The 19,141-nt window shown below is 42.7% G+C and overlaps 1 long non-coding RNA gene across 1 annotated transcript; it reads left to right on the top strand.

The window, feature by feature from the left end:
* Positions 1-16,061: 16,061 nt before the first annotated feature.
* Positions 16,062-18,686, top strand: LOC145351503 (uncharacterized). Its single transcript, XR_013888413.1, has 3 exons — positions 16,062-16,177; positions 17,417-17,746; positions 18,003-18,686. It is a non-coding gene; the product is annotated as an uncharacterized LOC145351503 (long non-coding RNA).
* The last annotated feature ends 455 nt before the right edge of the window (positions 18,687-19,141 follow it).

The following is a 19,141-nucleotide window of genomic DNA, read 5'->3' as shown; positions in this document are numbered from 1 at the left end:
TGTAAAAGCTCAGTTATACATTTCCTGAATAACAAATCACCACTAGTCACATTGCCAGAAATGCATCAGTGAAACAAAAAATTTGATGCATATTAGAAGCTGAAACTAGATGTCTCGGTATTCAGCACACAAACACATCATTGAAACTTATTAATACCCATTGAAATCCATCAATGATGTGAAACTAATCAGACCTATGCACCTGATAGGCCAAATCCTCAGAAGATCCCAAAAAGTGGCCAGACAGTGACAAGAAACCTGTGCTAGTAGCGTTCGAGAGAAAACGCCTCTCTAACTTTCCAAGGAGTGCATTCGGATACAGCGGCAATGAGAGCAGCTTGCCTCCAAACCAGAGACAGTGAGAGAGACAGACAGGCTTGAGAGATCAATGCACTGATGGGATCACAAGGATCTGGGATAGTGTACAAATTTCTAAATAATCAATTAGCTAGAGAGGAAAAGTTGTTAATGTTGTAAAACTTAATAAGTCTCTTATTTTATGGAATAAAGTTGTGAATTGGTTATTTACTGGTTTGTGTATGTAGTCCTTTTGCCTGATAAATGTGAGGCGTTAGAATTAAATCCATTGTACACAGTGCTGGTTGAATGAGTCTGCACAATGTTAGAAATACTCTGGTCAACAAAATAGAGCAACAAGTATTGCATAAATAAACAGTAGCAAACACTTAAAGAAACAATTCTAAATAGTCAACAAAAATACACCCCATTGAAAAAGATAAATTCAGCAACAATGGTTTATTCAGGAAGTTAAGGATAGTATTAGGTTAAAAGAACAGGATTACAAGATTCCAAAGAATAGCATCAAGTCTTAGGATTAGAAGTGTTTTAGAAACAAGCAAAAAGGATTTTAAAAAATGTGAGAAAATTAGCCAGGAATACAAAAAACAAATTATAAGAGCTTGTACAAGTACATAGAAAGGAAGAGGACAATTAAAGTGAACATTGGTCCCATAGAAGCAAGATACTGGAGAAATTATTGTGGGAAGTGAGAAAATGGCAGAGACATTAAATGCAAATTTTGTGTCAAGTTTCACAGTCAAGGACACAAAAATAATGGGAAAAATCAGAAATAATGAGTAACCTTGGGCTAAGAAGCTTGAGAAAATTAATACCAGGAGAAAAAGTACTGGAGAAGCTTAAGGGACTCAAATCCAACAAATCCTCAGAACCTAATGGCCTATGTCCTAGCATCTTAAATGTTACTGAGATAGTGAATGTGCTGGCAAAATTCTCCAGATTCTGGAACAGTCCCGTAAGACTAGATATTAGCAAAAGTGACACCACTATTCAAAAAAGAAGGGAGAAAGGAAACAGAACGACAAGTAAATTAGCTTGATTCCAGTCTGAGCAAAATGTTAGAGTCTGCTATTAAGGAATTCTTACCAATTCATTTATAAAATCATAGCATGATCAGACAAAGTCCACAAAGTGAAGTCTTGTTTGACCAATTTATTTGAATATTTTGAGGATGTAGCTAGTAAGTAAATAAATAGGGGAACCAGGATATGAATTTCTAAAAGGCATTTAGTAAGGTGCTACACAAAAGACACCATGACCACTGTCACCTAGAGGTGTATTATGCACAGCAGATTGGGTGAGATTTTACAAAAGTCACCAATATATCCCTAGAAGAGCTGGGACTAAGATCTTCAGGGTTGCTCTTTCCAATTGGCAAAGGATTTCTTCCAGAAGGGTTCAAATTTCAGCAAATGCCTGACAGGAAAGATTGAGTTCCTGAGGCACTGGTGCTCAAGTTATGTCAGAAAGTTGTACATAGAAACGGTCAGTGTATCCTTTGCTGGACTTCTACATTCACCCCCTTTTCCCTGTGGGATGGGGTGTGGTTTAATAGAAGGCTGCTGCTGTTCCTGCTTGTCCGACTGGTGGCGTTACTATGGCTGCTCCTCTTGTTCCTCATCAGAAATGCTAAACAAGCTGCTCCCAAGCTGCTGAGAAGGCTGACAGCTGGGAAACACAGATCAAAGCTGAAAAGAAACCTCCAAAGTTGCAGCAATTACCTCCAAAGTGCAGGAAATCATTTCCAAAGCAGTGAAAGCATGTTCTCAGAGTAAGTTCTGTGAGTAAAAGTCTTTATTCTAGACAAATAAGTAGTTGACATATCCTGTTTTAAAAAGCTTTCTTGCTTGTTAATTGCAAAACCCTGCTGGCAACATCCCCCACCCTATTTTGTTTTATCTGGCAAGTTTCAGAAAGCCCAGGAAACTCATGTGCTGAGAGTTTAGGACAAAATCCAGGATTAAAACTTCACTCAATTGCCTTTTCATTTATTCAGATATCAGTCACATCCAACTGTTTCTTGGGGGCGGGGGCGGTTTCCCATGTGGACTAACATGCTTGAGTTAATTGCCAAAGTCAGCGAGTTTCTACTCTTTTGCTTGTTAGCCTGCTACTGTGCAGATATCAGCTCACCTTGGCAGGTTAAAATTGATCAATTAAGCCATTTCTGATATCTGATCCTGGGTAATAGGCAGCATATTAATCTAATCTTAAAGACAAATGAGTGACAAAATGAGCAAATGTGTGGTAGAAGTGCTGGGTTCCAATGAATGGCGACCAAGGATTTAGTTTACTCAGTAGTCTGAGCAGCTCTCACATGCTTCTACTATGCCTGTTCTCTGGGGTGAACTCCTGTGTTTCCATCACATGACCCCTTGAGTAACCACATCATCACACAGCCACATCATCATATGACCACTTGATCTACATGTTCCCCATTTAAGTCGGAATAACTGCTCGTATGGGGATGTAACTATGTGCAAACCATTTCATGTCATGCAGATTGAACAGGCTAACAATGCATGACTAGTTTAGGGTGAAAGTCAGATTAAGCTATTGCAGTTGGTGCCTAGTCCATTGCTTCTCCACCCCCAGCCCCACAGCCTTATTGTTGTTTTAAAGATGAAAGACGAAGGCCAGTAGTTTGTAGACCAGTCTGTTATGTGGTCCTGGAGCCTCTGATTGTGTCAGATGGCTGTACTGTACATTGTCTCGGACTGGTGTCCTCAGTGTGAATGACCTGTTTGGGACAGTCCTTGAGTGTATGCAATGGCTACGGATCTTGCTGCATCAGACTCTGGAGGAGCCTCAGTTTCCACGTGTGTGTGTGTGTGTGTGTGTGTGTGGTAGATTTGGTAGCCAGGATACTGTGGCATTTGCTGGTGCTGGTTCTGATACTTGTAGTAAGTGATGCCAATTTTGTACAGTGGGCACCATCCGAGGCTACCATGTAACTGTTCTGTTGCAGAACATCACGTCATCATGTGACCACTCAGTCTACAGTATTTGTAACTATTTTAAAATTGGTCTAGAAAATCTTTTAAACACAAGTTGTATTTGACGACACAGTCATGTTGCACCAAAGTGATCAGCATTGTGATAAGAATGTGACGACGTGCAGATGGAACACCAAATTCGGAATTTAAATATAAGGCTCTCGATAAGAGTTCTATGCCTTTATAAGTGGGAAAAATACAATTGTCTTTTTTTAATATCCCTGAGAATATTATGAACTCAAACACAATTCATAGGTTCACTGAGGCAAAAAGAGAAAATAAAACGTTTACTAACTTATCATTATATTAAAACATTGCAGTCGTTTTGACCATACCATTTTACAAGCAATAATTCAGATAATGAACCTGTATTTAGTCAGTATCTAGTTTCCCAGAAATATTTTAAAGCACTGCACTGCTAATTACTTCGAAAACAGTTGCTGTTGTTCCAAAAACAAAAACTGTCGGAAATACTCAGCAGGCCTGGCAGCATCAGTGCAGGGAAAAATAAAATTAACAGTTCAAGTTGATGACTTTTCATCAGAACTGGGCATAGTTAGAAATGTGTTGTTTTTGTATTACTGTTGCTTAATAAGAAGTCAAGAGAGCTCCCTAGTCTTGTTTTTAAGTAACACCATGGGACCTGTAATGTTCAGCTGAAGCACCAGAAAAGGAAGAGTGTTCTTTGTTTTAGAATCAAGTTCGAGTTAATAATGATCCCCACCAGGAGAGAAGGTGTCTAACCACCCTCCCTTGACACTCAAGAAGATCTAGAAGAATGGAAATCAATGGGGATGAGAAGGAAACTCTACAGAAGCAGTAGTAAGACCTGACGCAAAGGAATCATGTTGCTGAAAGCCAATTAGTTCAGTATCAAGTCATTGTTATAGGAATTTCACAGACCATGTTGCTGGCTCACTATCTTTAACTATTTACACAATGACCTTCCCTTCATCATAATGTCAGAGCTTGGGTTGTTTACTGATGATTCCTGGAGTTTGTCAATTGTGATAACCCTCATGAGTTCCCTGGAGAATCTCTAATTGATCTCCCTGTGAGGCTTGCTGAATACGACTTCACAGCTAATGGCCTGCCCAGGTGGAGCACGTCACCTGAGCCTTTTATGAGGCAGTCACTGGGAAGGTTCTGCAGAACTATTATCCCAGTTGGAACTTACTTACGTACTCCAAGGAGTAGTGGTTTTACTTTATGTTTAACAATAAACACTTCCTTTCCATTGAGACTTCCTGAGTGATGACAATTACCCACAGGGTGCACAGCAGCAAATCATCAAGGTTTCTTAGCATCTCTCAAATATGTAACCTCCACCAGTTAGAAGGACAATGGTAATGTGTGTATGGGAACATCATCATCTGCAGTTTCCCTCATCCCCAAAGCCATGCTTCGTCCTGATTTGGAAATTTCATCATGCCATCATTGTCACTGGGTCAAATTCCTGGAACACCCTGCATTGTGGAAGCAAATTCATGATACAGAAGGCAATGGATCAAGAATGTCCACCTCAACCTTCTCTGGCCAGATGAGGATTGGCAATACATACTGATTTGGGGAGAATTGCCCACTATCAGGAAACTAATTTTAAAAAGACTTAACTGAAGAATCATACTTCGAAGAGTACAACACTGTTCTCTGGAGTGTCATAGATGATGTTCTCAAGTATTGATAGTGTAATATTCAACTGAACAAAAGATATAAAGAGGATAAGAAATGCTGAATAAGGCATAGAAATCTGACCACGCCGAGAATCTAGTTCACAGGTTATAAGAATTGTACATGCCAATTAATGTGTATGTGGACAACAATCGAATATTTGTTAATGGTCCATATAATTTGGGCCTTGCGACATGACATAGCTCAATGTAACTAGCCAAGATATAGCACAAAAAAATTAAACAAGAAGCATTGCAGTCCCAGAATTTGATTAAATGATGGGCTTTCCTAGAATATGACTGAATTTTCTCTGTTGTTTAATGAACCAAAAGCCTATTCAGAGGGGCATAAAATATTGCTCCTGTTTTACTATTTCATTCATGTAAAGCAACTTGCCAACCTCAGTTAAGGGTCTAAATTCCTTGTGGCTAAAGAAGAGAGAAATGGCAACAGTATTTAGACAGTCATTTTCACTAGTTTCTGACACCTGAGGCGAGATCTTCTGGCTGCTCTCACTCCAAAACCAGAAAATTCCACCCGGGATGAACTGACCTTTGCATGGTTCATCCACTCCGATTCCTGTGGAAAATGGGACAAGAGATCCACGCTCCACATCAATATTCCAGCCCCAACACAGTGGTGCTCCTACTGGGTCAAACATACATACTAGAAAGTAGTTCCTTTTACTGTAAACATGACCAGTGTTTTATGTGTTGGGATTGCACCATGGATCTCAATGTGTGCTATAGGTTGTAATTACCCCCACTCAGCTAAACTCCATTATCAGACAACTGGCCTTCCCGGTACATTATTTCAACTGGCCATCCAAACAGAAAAAAATAGGAATTTCTTTTCATGTGTTAATTGCATTGACAATGAATGAATTATCAGGACAAACTGCACTGTTGGCTGACTGTTCATTTTGGTCTCACTTGCATTCATATACTCATCCATCCCTTTTATTTCCTGAGGCAGATTCTTATTAAGGTAATTTCTAAGCCATTTAACATGCTTACTGTCTTTCATACTGACATGTAGATGACAATGGCACAACAAAGCTCTGCTGACAGACAGGAAAAGTCTGGAAATGTCTACACAATTGATATTCAACCAACGTGGTGACTCCACATGATTTTGATCAGCTCTATCAAATCTCCCTTTAAATTTCTCTTCCCCATGGAGGACAACTCTAGCTTTTCTAATCTATCCACATAACTGAAGTCCACCCGCCATCACTGCGATCTTTTCTGCGTTGCGTCTCAGCTTTCACATCCTTCCTAATGTAAGGTACCTAGAATTGGACAATGTACTACAGTTGAGACCAAACTAATGATTCTATAACTCTATGCCTTTATAAAGCCAAATAGCCCATAGACTTTTTAAACATTTTCTCAATCACCTTCAATGATTCGTACATGTATACCCCAAGTATCTGTGTTCCTGTACCCCTCTAATGATAATTTACCAAAATTCGCAGGACTCTGGGGTCGTTCCCATAGATTGGAAAACAGCAAATGTGATGCCACTGTTTAAAAAAGGAGATAGGCAAAAGGCAGGTAACTTATAGGCCAGTTAGCTTAACTTCTGTAGTAGGGAAAATGCTTGAATCTATCATCAAGGAAGAAATAGCAAGACATCTGGATATAAATTGTCCCATTGGTAAAATGCAGCATGGTTCATGAAGGGAAGGTCATATTTGACTAATTTGGTGGAATTATTTGAGAATATTACATATGCAGTGGACAATGGGGAACCTGTGGATGTGATGTATCTGGATTTCCAGAAGGCATTTGACGAGGTGCCACTCCAAAGACTGCTACATAAGGTAAAGGTGCACAGTGTTACGGGTAATGTATTAACAAGGATAGAGGATTGGTTAACTAACAGAAAACAAAGAGTGGAGTTAAATGGATGTTTTTCTGGTTAGTGATCAGTGACTAGAGGTGTGCCTCAGAGAACAGTTTTGGGACAGCAATTATTTACAATTTACATAGATGATTTGGAACACGGGACCAAGTATAGTGTGTCAAAATTCGCAGATGACACTAAGATGGGTAGCAGGGCAATATGTGCAGAGGACACTAAAAGTCTGCAAAGGGATATAGATAATCTCAGTGAGTAGGCAATGGTTCGGCAGATGGAGTACATGTGATGTTATCTATTTTGATAGGAATAACAACAAAGTGGACTATTATTTAAATGGTAAAAGATTGCAGCATGCTTCTGTGCAGAGGGGCCTGGGTGTCCTTGTGCAGGAATCTCAAGGAGTTGGTTTGCAGGTGCAGTATGTAATTAAGAAGGCAAATGGAATTTTGTCTTTATTGCTAGAGGGATGGAGTTTAAAAACAGCGAGGTTATGTTGCAGCTGTATAAGGTGCGAGTGAGGCCACACGTGGAGTGCCATGTACAGTTTTGGTCTCTTTACTTGAGAAAGGATATACCAGACTGGAGGGGGTGCAGAGGAGATTCACTAGATTGAATCTGGAGTTGAGCGGGTTGGCTTATGAGGAGAGACTGAGTAGACTGGGGATATACTCATTGGAAGTCAGGAGAATGAGGGAAGATCTTATAGAAACATAAGAACATAAGAAATAGGAGCAGGAGTAGGCCAACTAGCTCTTCGAGCCTGCCCCGCCATTCAATAAGATCATGGCTGATCTGTCGTGGCTCAGTTCCACATTCCCGCCCTTTCCCTATAACCCTTAATCCCCTCTCTTATCAAAAACCCATCAACACACGTCTTAAAAATATTTAGCGAGGTAGCCTCCGCCACTTCAACGGGCAGAGAATTCCAGAGATTCACCACCCTTTGAGTGAAGAAGTTGGGAATAGACAAGATAGAAACAGGGAAGTTGTTTCCATTGGCGGGCGAAACTAGAACTAGGGGGCATAACCCCAAAATAAGGGGAAGCAGATTTAGGACTGAGTTGAGGAGGAACTTCTTCACACAAAAGGTTGTGAATCTGTGGAATTCCCTGGCCAGTGAAGCAGCTGAGGCGACCTCATTAAATGTTTTTAAGGCAAGGATAGATATATTTTTGAACAGTAAAGGAATTAAGGGTTATGGTGAGCGGGCGGGTAAGTGGAGCTGAGTCCATGAGAAGATCAGCTATGATATTATTGAATGGCAAAGCAGGCTCGAGGGGCCAGATGGCCTACTTCTGCTCCTAGTTCTTATGTTATTCTGCTTAAAGCCTCAGACCTGGAAGATTTCCATTTCAAAACATTGCATTGCTAACCTGTAGTAAATACATTACCTATTTTGGATTCTTCATCAAATTCTGATAACACAAACTACAACTTCCATTTATGTGATACTTTTAAATCAGAAAAGTCCCAAGATATGTGATACTAAACCAAAGAAGGAGCTATCAGCAACCGTGCTTGGTCAAATATCATAGAATCATAAAATCTCTACAGTAAAGAAACATAAGAACATAAGAACATAAGAAATAGGAGCAGGAGTAGGCCATCTGGCCCTTCGAGCCTGCCCCGCCATTCAATAAGATCATGGCTGATCTGTCGTGGCTCAGTTCCACTTTCCCGCCCTCTCCCCATAACCCTTAATCCCCTCTCTTATCAAAAACCCATCAACCCGCTTCTTAAAAATATTTAGCGAGGCAGCCTCCACCACTTCAACGGGCAGAGAATTCCAGAGATTCACCACCCTTTGAGTGAAGAAGTTCCTCCTCAACTCCGTTCTGAACCGCCCCCCCTTTATCTTGAGGCTGTGCCCCCTAGTCCTACTGTCTTTTTTGAGCGGGAAGAGTCTTTCCACCTCTATCCTATCCATCCCATTCATCATCTTATACGTCTCAATGAGATCTCCCCTCATTCTTCTAAACTCTAACGAGTACAAGCCTAGTTTATTCAGCCTCTCCTCATAGCTCAACCCCCTCAACTCCGGTATCAGCCTAGTAAACCTCCTCTGCACTCCCTCCAGGGCCAAAATATCCTTGCGCAGGTGCGGCGCCCAAAACTGCACACAGTACTCCAGCTGCGGCCTCACCAATGCCCTATACAGCTGCAGCAAGACCTCCCTACTTTTATATTCAATCCCCCTCGCTATGAAGGCCATAGCTAACAAAGCTATTCAGTCCATTGTGCCTACACTGACATAATCTCATCCAGTAACCCCATGTATTTACCTTGCTAATCCCGCTGACACTAACAGGCAATTGAAAATGGCCAGTTAATCTAACCTGCACAAGTGGGAGGAAACCACATGGGGCATCTGGAGGAAACTTACACAGATACAGGGAAGACATGCAACTCCACACACAGTTACTCAAGGCCAGAATTGAACCTGCGTCCCTGGCACTGTGAGGCAGCAGTGTTAGCCACTGTGCTGCCCCTATTGATGTAGGGTAGAATCTTGTGGAGGTGGCAGGTGTCCTTGTTGCCAGCTGGAGGGCTGGCAGGACACTACCGGCTGGGGATGAGGGAGGCAGAGAGGGTAAGTGAGGTGTGAAAGATCTACCTACTGCAGGTGGCTGGCAATCAGAGACTGACAGCTCTTTTGTACTCAATAGTGCCTCAGGGAGGTAATGGTTGCTGCTGGTACTCTACCTACCTGAGACCTTGGATCACCAGCAATGGTGCGTAATGGCAGGAAAGTGGAGGGGGGTCACAGGGTGGGTGTCGCAAGGAATATGGAGGGCAGCAAGGGCAAAGCAGTGGCTGATGCAAGCCCTCCCCTCCTGATGTTGGATCTCTCGGTCATGCTCTAAATGCCTTTGAATGAGGGACCCACCCTAACAAGCAAGTTTGTTCATCATTCTTCCTGCTCACTGTAGCGTTAAGGGCCTCAACTGGCAACAGGGTACGAAGGCCATCCATGGGCCTTGCAACTATCTGCGTAATTGAGGTGGAAGCAGAAAAGTAGCAGGGTCCACATCCACAATTCCACCTGATTAAATGGCCCCTCCCATCACTAAACTATAACTTAGGGTGTGCGCACAAGATTTCACCCATAGTTTTTAAAGAAGGTCATAAGAAAGAAGGAAAAACATAGAGAAAGAAGGTTTAGGATGGGAATTCAGAGCATGGAGCTGAGATAGCTAAATGCATGGCTATAGATAAAGGCCAAAGTGTAAGCTGCCAATGTTTGAAGAACACCGACTTCTCTGAGATTTGTAAAACTAGAGGTAACAGAGGTCTTTTAGAATGGTAGTGGTGGGGTAGAGGTGGAATCTTTAAAGAGTTTTACCATGAGGATAGGAATTTTAACTTTGATGTATCAGGACTCAGGAACCAATATATGTCAGCAAGCACACAGTGAAGGGCAAGAACATGATTTGGAAAAAGATGTGCCAGCAGATGTTAGATGACAAACAAAAACAGGGAATGCTGCAAACTCAGTAAGCTTGGCAGCATCTGCATGGAGAGAAGACAGAGTTAACGTTGTGTGTCCATTTGACTCTGTCAGAACAAAAAGAGAGGGAAAAATTGTTGGATATTACACTATAGCTGGGAAAGATTGCTACAAAGATGGAGAAACTTCAAGAACAAGCGACAGAAGGCCCAGCAGGGGAGAAGGGATGGTCTTGAGACAAAAAAAGGGACACTGAACAAAGATTGACATGGAGGAGAAAGATCACAGCCTTCAGTTGTTAAACTTTTTGCTGAGTCCTGAGGGCTGTAACATGCTTAATCAGAAGATGAGATATTTTTCCTCCAATTTGCATTGAGTTTCACTGGAGCATTACGACAGACCAAGGACGGATATGTGGGTCTGAGAGCAAAGTGCTGAGTTAAGATGACACACAGCAAAGGTTGAGGTTATGTTTGGGGACTGAATGAAAGTGTTCCACTATGCGGTCACACAGTTTGGGTTTAGTCAAGGAGACCACATTCAGAGCAGCATTTATGATAGAACAAATTGAAGGAAATGCATGTGAAACATTTCTTAACCTGAAAGGAAAGTTTGGGGCCTTTAATAGTGAGAAGGGAGGGGTTAAAGGGGCATAGGAAGGTGCCATGGGAAGGGGATGAAGAGTAGGGCATGATGGAGGAATGAACCAGGATGTCACAGAGAGAGCAGTCCCTGCAAGATGCTGATAGGAGGTGGTGTGTTTGGTGGCACCATGCTGGAGTTGACCTAAATCGTGGAAGATGATCCTTTGGATGGAGGCTGATGGGGTTGAAAATTCCAGTCCTACTCAGGCCCGCGCCTGCGAATCTTTGTCCATTACATTGATGGCTGTATTGGTGCTGCTTCATTTTCTCATCTGGACTTGGAAAAAATCATGAATTGTGCTTCAAATTTCCTCCCCTCTCTCACCTTCATATGGTCCATCACTGACCCTTCCCTTCCCTCTCTTGACCTCTCTGTCTCTATTTCTGGTGATTGACTGACCACCAATATAAATTCCAAACTTATTACCTCCCATCGCTACCTCTATTTTTGTTTCAGATTCCAGCATCTGCAGTATTCTGCTTTTACTTTAGATGTTGCACCAGATTAGTTTGACAGAAGATCAAAGGTGGGAGGCCAGTCAGAAGCATATTGGAGCAGTCAAGTCTGAATGTTGCAGCAGCAGATGGGCTGAGGCAGAGGTGAGTAATGTTAAAAGATGGTCTTTATGAAGGAGTGAATATGGGGTTGAACCTCAGCCCAAGCTTCAATTGGACATTGAGATTACAAACTATTTAATAAATCAATGGTGAGAGTGCAACGTTATGATGGAGCAAAGCACATGAGGACTGGTAGCAATTGTAGCTCAACTAGTTTGAATGTCGATCCAAGTGCTCTGACAGCATTGAGAAAATGAATGGGCTGAGAAGTGGCAGAGAGATTGAATTGGATATCTTCAATGCACATTTTTCTTCGGATGATTTTGCCAAGAAACAGCATATGAAAATCATAGAGGAGAGAGTCAAGATCAGATCCTTGTAGACTCCAAAGGTAACAACTGTGAGTGAGAAGAGAAGCCATTACTTGAGATACTTTGACTATGTTTGAATGGGTATGAATGGAATCAAAAATATGTCGGTCCCACTTGGCAGAACAGTGTGACTTCAGTGCAGGATGGTACGGCCAACTGTGCATAACACTGCAAGAGGCCGAGAAGAAGATTTTCACATTAATATAAGCCTGCTTATGATAATAATAAATAAACTTTAAAAAGATCTAGAGGAGAACAGGCATCATGGTAACAGTCACAAAGAATATAATTTGTGACTTTGATTAGCATTGCTTTACTGCTGTGACGGGGTGGAAACTTAGGTAGAGAGATTCAAATTTGAAGTTGAGGGAAAGTTGGGTTTCGACATAAGAAGTAACAACACGATCAAGCCCTTTGAAGAGGAACTGATAGCTGCAAAGAAACATAAGATGAGGGAAGAACAACATTGCCTGATTGCAGGCTCCAGCAGCAGTGACAAAGCATAAAAGAGAACAGGAAACAGTTTAACCTGATCAGAGACATCAGCAACGACAGAGCACAAAACAGAGAGAGAGGGGAATGGTGTGACTTGACTAGAGGTTTCAGCAGCAATGTGGCAGCTGTATATAATTCATGGTATTTTTACAAAAGGGAAGCTAGTGGTAGTGTAAGCAATTGGTCAATAAGTTTCTCTTTTCTAAACTAGGGCAATGGTTTCAACTAGAAAAAAAAAATGAAACATTATTAAATCCATAGCTGAACTAGTTGAACTAATTAAGATTACTGCTAATAATCATTGGTTAATTGGAGAAGAGGAGAATTCCCCAGGGCAGAGCAGGACTGGCTGAGAGTCTGGATCAAACAGGAAAGAAAAAAAAATCAATATCACAAAGTGGTATCACAGGTCAAGGAGTCACGTTGGCCGGGTGTACTAAGCTTTCATTTCAATTCAAATTAATCAACTATAAAGTAAGACAAGATCAATTAATTAATATGAAAAAATAAAACCAAATTGTCCATTTATCATCTAATTATAATCAATGTTTGATTAATTCATCAAATCGAGTGGATAGAGTTCAAACTTCAAATTGAATAACAAGGGGTAGCAACACTAAAAGAAACCTTGAGTATATAGATCACTAGAGTGAAGTAAAAATTTAAGTTAATTCTTTACAGAATAAAATGACACAGCATAAGGGAAGAAAATAAGTGGTGATTCTTGAATTAAATCTTAAGCATATTTCTATTAAATCAGCGAATAATCTTTTACAAGTGCAGAAGGGTCTGGATGAAGTTCAGGACAAGATGAGCAAGTGGTTAGTAAGGCAAACAGGATCCTATGCTTTATAAATAGATGCATCAGGCAAAAATACAAGGTTGCCAAGGTGATTGGCAAAAGAGCCAGAGGTGACATGAATAAAAGCTTTCCTCTGGAACAAGTAGTTAGGGTCTGGAATGCATTGTTTGAGTGTATGATAAAGGCAGTTTTGTCATAAATTTCAAAAGGGAATTGGATAATGATTTGAATGAAACAAAAATACACAGGGCTAGTGGCTATGGGGAGAAGGTAGGAGAGTGGGACTATCTGAGTAACTTTTGCAGATACTGTCACAACAAACTGCATAGCCTCTTTCTGTGTTGTTACTATTTTGTGTTTTCATGCAAGAGGCAGACTGGTAGCTTGCAAATGAAGAAGGTCAGCCGTTGTCAATGAGGGCACTGCCAGCAATGGTGTTTTGACTGGCAGTATCTGAAGAGAGAAAACAATTCACAATGTCAGCTAACATGGGCGATCATAAATGGATGTTTACAGTTAGTGATTTAGTAGGAATGGGATCAAGGGAGAAGGAGGTGACAGCATAGATCTGAGATCAAACATCAGGAGGGTCAACAGGAGAGAAACTGGAGGAAAATCATGAAATCAAGACATGAGCAGAGAGTGTTGTGCCTCATTCGGCAAGGGGAAACAGAATGTAGCAGAGGGGGAATGAATGAATGATTGCGGTTACAGGGCAAAGAGGTGCATGAGTTATTTACAGTTATTGTGACACCATAAATAGGAAATCACAGGGGGCAGGATTCTGCCCCCGCCCACCCATGACTTGTTCCTCAGCAGTGGGAGGAGGCCTGCCATTGAGATGTTTGGTCCCACGACTATCAATGGGATTTCCCATTGAATCCAGCACCCGCCGCTAGGAAAGCCATAGCTGGGGAGCAGCATTGATGAGACTGGAAGATCCTGCTGGCTGAAAGGGAGGGAAAATTCCACCCATAGTGTTTTCTGTCTGATGGATACACTGAATAGTGGACCTTTTTAAACAGTTTTATTATCAGACTATTCTAAAAGTTGTCTAAATTTTGAACAACACTTTGACCAAACAGCAACATCTAAAATTGTAATAAAATATCCACTCTGTCATGCCACCTTAGATTGAACTGATGGTTCTGGTAATAGCAAACACACATTGCTTTCATTTTGCATAAGTTTTCAATATTGTTTTAGCAATTAGTGTTGTCCCTTTGAAGAATGCAGCCAATTGAAACCTTAAGGGGTTACTTAACTTTTCGTCTGCATCAAATTCAAGAACACCTTGCGGGGGGGTGTGTGGGAGGGGAGGTGTGATTCTCCCAGCACTGCTCTAACAGCATAATGGGCTAGAAGACATTAGTGGTGGTTGTTGAGTGCACTCCCCACTGGATGCCATGGCTCCCACGCATCTGCCACATGAAGATTTGAAGTGTCATCAGCTCCACGCCGATTTCCACCAATTTCAATATTTAAATCTCTATTTAAACGTTATTAGAGGACTGAGGACTGAAGTCTCTGAGCCCGCTATTATCTCCCACAAGCCAGGAGCAGTTGACTTCAGCAGGGTTTACTCTGTCCCTATTAACGGGAACAGGCAGCCGACCCCGCTGGAGGGAACAGAGGCTCTTCCACCCCAGGAGTGCGAGTGTAAGAGAGGGGGGGAGGATTCCCCTGGGCAATGTCAGCTTGGCAGTGCCAGCCTGAGCCCCTAGCACTGCCCAAGAGGATCCTTCACACTGCCCACTGGGCATCAGGCTGTGCCATGAGGGTGGGGCCAGAGGAGGCAGAATTGGAATAGGGTCTATGGCAGTGCGATTGGTGGAGTTGGGGGATCCTGCTAGCACTCTGCATAGGGATCGATAGCAGATGGAGGGAAAGGGGTGATCGGGGCGGACCATTTGAGGAGAAGGGGTGTCGGGGAATGGGGTTGGGATGATCGGAGCAGGGCAGGGTGAGGGAGGGGCTATCGGAGCTGGCCCAGAGACGTCCGTGAGGCCAGTGATGGGGGAGTCATGGGGCTGGTCACCGATTAGGCTGGCCAGTAATCTGGGGGCTGGCAGTGCAGGGCTACTGTGAATGCGTCGTTCTCCACTATGGCAAATCAGCACATGCACAATGGCACAGGCAATTCTGTCTACTTTCCTGAAATCTTATGTACCCTGGAATACTTATTTCACAAACTTGATCACCTTGTAACCGCCGTGCTGCTGATCACCTTGTAAGCGCTGTGCTGCTGGCCTCTCCAGTGGGAAAAGGCCCCGCCCACTGGTTTTTAATGTGAATCACACTGAGGCTCTGCAGTGCTGAGAGTGAAGGAGATTCATCCATGTCCCCATTCCCCCGTCCTGGTCTATAACTTTGAAAATGCAGAGCCTATTTTTCAGGCATTAACCAACTGCCAACTTTTTGATTTGATTCATTATTGTCACATGTATTAACATACAGTGAAAAGCACTGCTTCTTGAGCGCTTTACAGAAAAGCATAGTGTTCCTAGAGGAGGGAACGAGCGAGTGCAGAATATAGTGTTACAGTCATAGTTAGGGTGTTGAGAAAAATCAACTGAATGCAAGGTAAGTCCGTTCAAAAGTCTGACAGCAGCAGGGGAGAAGCTATTCTTGAGTTGGATGGTACATGACCCCAGACTTTTGTATCTTTTTTCCGAAGGAAGAAGGTGGAAGAGAGAATGTCCAGGGTGTGTGGGGTCCTTAATTATGCTGGCTGCTTTACCGAGGCAGCAGGAATTGTAGACAGAGTCAATGGATGGGAGGCTGGTTTGCATGATGGATTGGGCTACATTCACAATCTTTTGTAATTCCTTGCAGACTTGGGCAGAACAGGAGCCATACCAAGATGTGATACAACCATACAACTTGGCAGGAATAAAGTATTTGCATTTTTCCTGTCAGAACTAACTCATATACTGGAAAATGTAAAATTGTCCAGGAACAACAGCAGCACTCAGTAACTAACTTTGGAACTGCTTGATACCTACAAGGTAAGTAAATGAATTTTACTTGTTCTGTTAGGAGGAGCAGGGTGATCAGGCTTGTGAAAGCTCACAGCTCAGGGGAAGCATTGATTGGACATGTTGCTTGGCTGCTCTATAATTTTCCTTGTACAATATTGCTCTTATTGCTAATGTGCTCTGCAGCTGTGCACTAGTTCCTGACAGGAGCCATGGGCTTTCAAAGGGAAGGCAGCCTGCAGTTTGACAATCTGTTTGGATTAAAAGCTTCCCAGAGGATTAGCACCATCAGTTCTGATGGCTGTTGGGTTTAAGAGACAGTGACCGGTGCAATGTGCTGTTTATGATTTCACTCCAGCTAAATCAAAACAGTGAATTCACTTTTGATTGATAAAGGGAATAAATAAGTTAATTTTGGGAATTCAAGATGACGTGTGCACAGTCAATAATAACATTCACCATGGGGAACTTCATCCATGCATGTTAGACATAAGAAACCTCTTGTCCGTCTCCACATGAAACCACAGCATGAGTACACTGTATGGCTCATCAAACTTTCTCAATATGATCATGATTGATATTGGGCTTTAATCCCATTCCCTGCTCATTCTCCATATCCTGTGATTCTATATTCAATAATGGAGCACCTACCACCTTCTGGAGCAGATAAAAGATTGATAATTTCCACTCAACTCAGTTCAAGTGATTGGCTCTTTATCCTGTCACTCTGCCTCCATGATTTAAATTCCCCAAACCCGCGAAAGCAATCTCTCAGTATCTAACTATAGTGATTTTATTTCATGATCTTCTGACACCAGATTCCTTCTCTATAAAATCCTTATGTCATCCTTTGCAATTCTGTCTGCTTTTCTGAAATCTTATGCACCCCGGAATATTTATTTCACAACCTTGATCACCTTGTAACCACATCTCTTAATGTTGGTTAGATTGAAATGGTTGATTAGATTGAAATGGTTCACTGCAATGTGTGCCATTAGTTCATCTACCTTATTGCAGATGCTTTGCACGTTTAGATCAAGAATTTTAAATTTCATCTTTTTACTTCTACTCCCTGCCTTATTTGTTATGTCCTTATTTGTTACAAATTTGTTAAATTTGTTACTTGTGAAATTTTTGTTAAATTTTCTCGGTGAAATCTTACCAAAAGTGGCAGTGTTGTCATTGTTTGAACAAAGAAATATTTCTGGCTGATGGCATTTTTCTTGTCCAAATCTTACTGCTCATCAGTATTAATTTTTCTACCAACAGGTTTTACGCCACTCTAGCAGTGTGTTCTCTCAAATTTGCTCGCCACTTAATGACTTAACTGCTGCAAGCACTGGGGAGCTCCATATAAACGGCACAACAACTGCAGGGTATGACATCGCATTTTTCAGAGTGTGGCCTTCACCAGACTGCTTGATGGAGTGGAGCAGAAACAGGACACCCTATACACCCACTTCAGAAGATGGCCAGCCAGCAGGGGGTCACCACCCTTGGCTGGGATGCAGTAGCAGCCCGAGTCAGTGCAAATGCACTCCAGAGGAGGATGGGCAGCACTGTTAGAAGAAGATGGATGATCTTCTTTGCTCAACCAGGGTAGGTGAACCACCCCCAGTCTTTCACTGGACACCCTTGCATACCCCTCACACTCCTAGTTCTTTCTCTCATTTAGCCACCTTTGGCCTTTGCTAACACCAGACACCAGATCCTCCCTCCCTCCCTCCAACAATCACCATGTTCCCCCTAGTAGCTGCTATGCTCTGCACACCCCACTCAAGCCCCACGCCTGCCAGACCTCATTACCATTTTAAATGCGCTCTCACCTACACTCTCCTTATCCATGTCATTGCAGGACAAACTGGAGCTCATCATGTGTTAGTGGGCACACCAAGCTGGAGTCATGCCAGAGCTCCGAACACTTACATGCTTCAAGGAGCAAGCCCTCAAATTGGCTGGGGAGGAGGAAGAGCGTGTCTGCACTGCTGGTGAATCGAGGGCAGCAGATAAATGTGAGAATCTTTGACACTTGTGCTATCATTCTTCAAAGATCAAGTGAGGAAAATATGTTCCCTCTTTGTCCCTTGTCATGCACTGCTGCCATATGCCTTCTCTTGCAGGCTGAGAACAGATCTGAATATCCTCATGCTCCCTGGATGCACCGGACACTAACAGTTCAGAGGAGGACTTTTCTGAATCCACCGAAGAAGTGACGCCACAGCTATCACTCCCACCTGGCACTATCTCAGATACTCACACCTTGTTAGGCCCAATAAGTAAGCAGACTTCTGGATCTCTCGCTGGTGGGCAAAGGCAGGAACCAAGAAACTGGCTCTCAAAGGGATGCTGGAGCCCAGGGCTCTGCTGAATCTCTTGCTATAATATGCACCCGGACCCAATCTTCCCACTGCTGCTGGAGCTGCAAAGACAGAATTGCAAGTATCAGGAAGGGATGACAGCATCACTCCTTGGACTGCAAGGCTGACTGCAGGAATCGTACTAAGTTTATTTATTAGTGTCACAAGTAGGCTCACATTAACACTGCAATAAAGTTACTGTGAAAATCCCCGAGTCTCCACAGTCCGACACCTGTTCAGGTACACTGAGGGAGAATTTAAAATAGCCAAACCAGCAACTGGGAGGAAACCAGAGCACCTGGTGGAAACCCACGCAGACATGGGGAGAACTTGCAGACTCTGCACAGACAGTGACCCCAGCAGGAAATCAAACCTGGGTCTCTGATGCTGAGAGGCGGCTGTGCTAACCACTGTGCCGTCCGTATTGCCTTCTCTCTGAGGAGATGGTACCATCACTGCAGAGCACTGAGGCCAACACTGCAAGGTTGGCATCTCAAGTGGAGATCTTGGTGCAGGACATGCACTCCATGGTAGGAGATGTACACACCATGGTGCAGGGCTTCAACTGCATGGTGCAAGCATTGGTGAGAATTCACGAGTGTCAGCATCAGAGGACAGTAGTGATTCTGGATCTCAC

The sequence above is a fragment of the Carcharhinus amblyrhynchos genome, chromosome 13 (genome assembly GCF_965287045.1).
Source record: "Carcharhinus amblyrhynchos chromosome 13, sCarAmb.v2.hapA, whole genome shotgun sequence".
NCBI lineage: Eukaryota > Metazoa > Chordata > Chondrichthyes > Carcharhiniformes > Carcharhinidae > Carcharhinus > Carcharhinus amblyrhynchos.
Note: the sequence above shows the minus strand (reverse complement) of the source record. Positions and strands in the feature narration are given on the sequence as shown.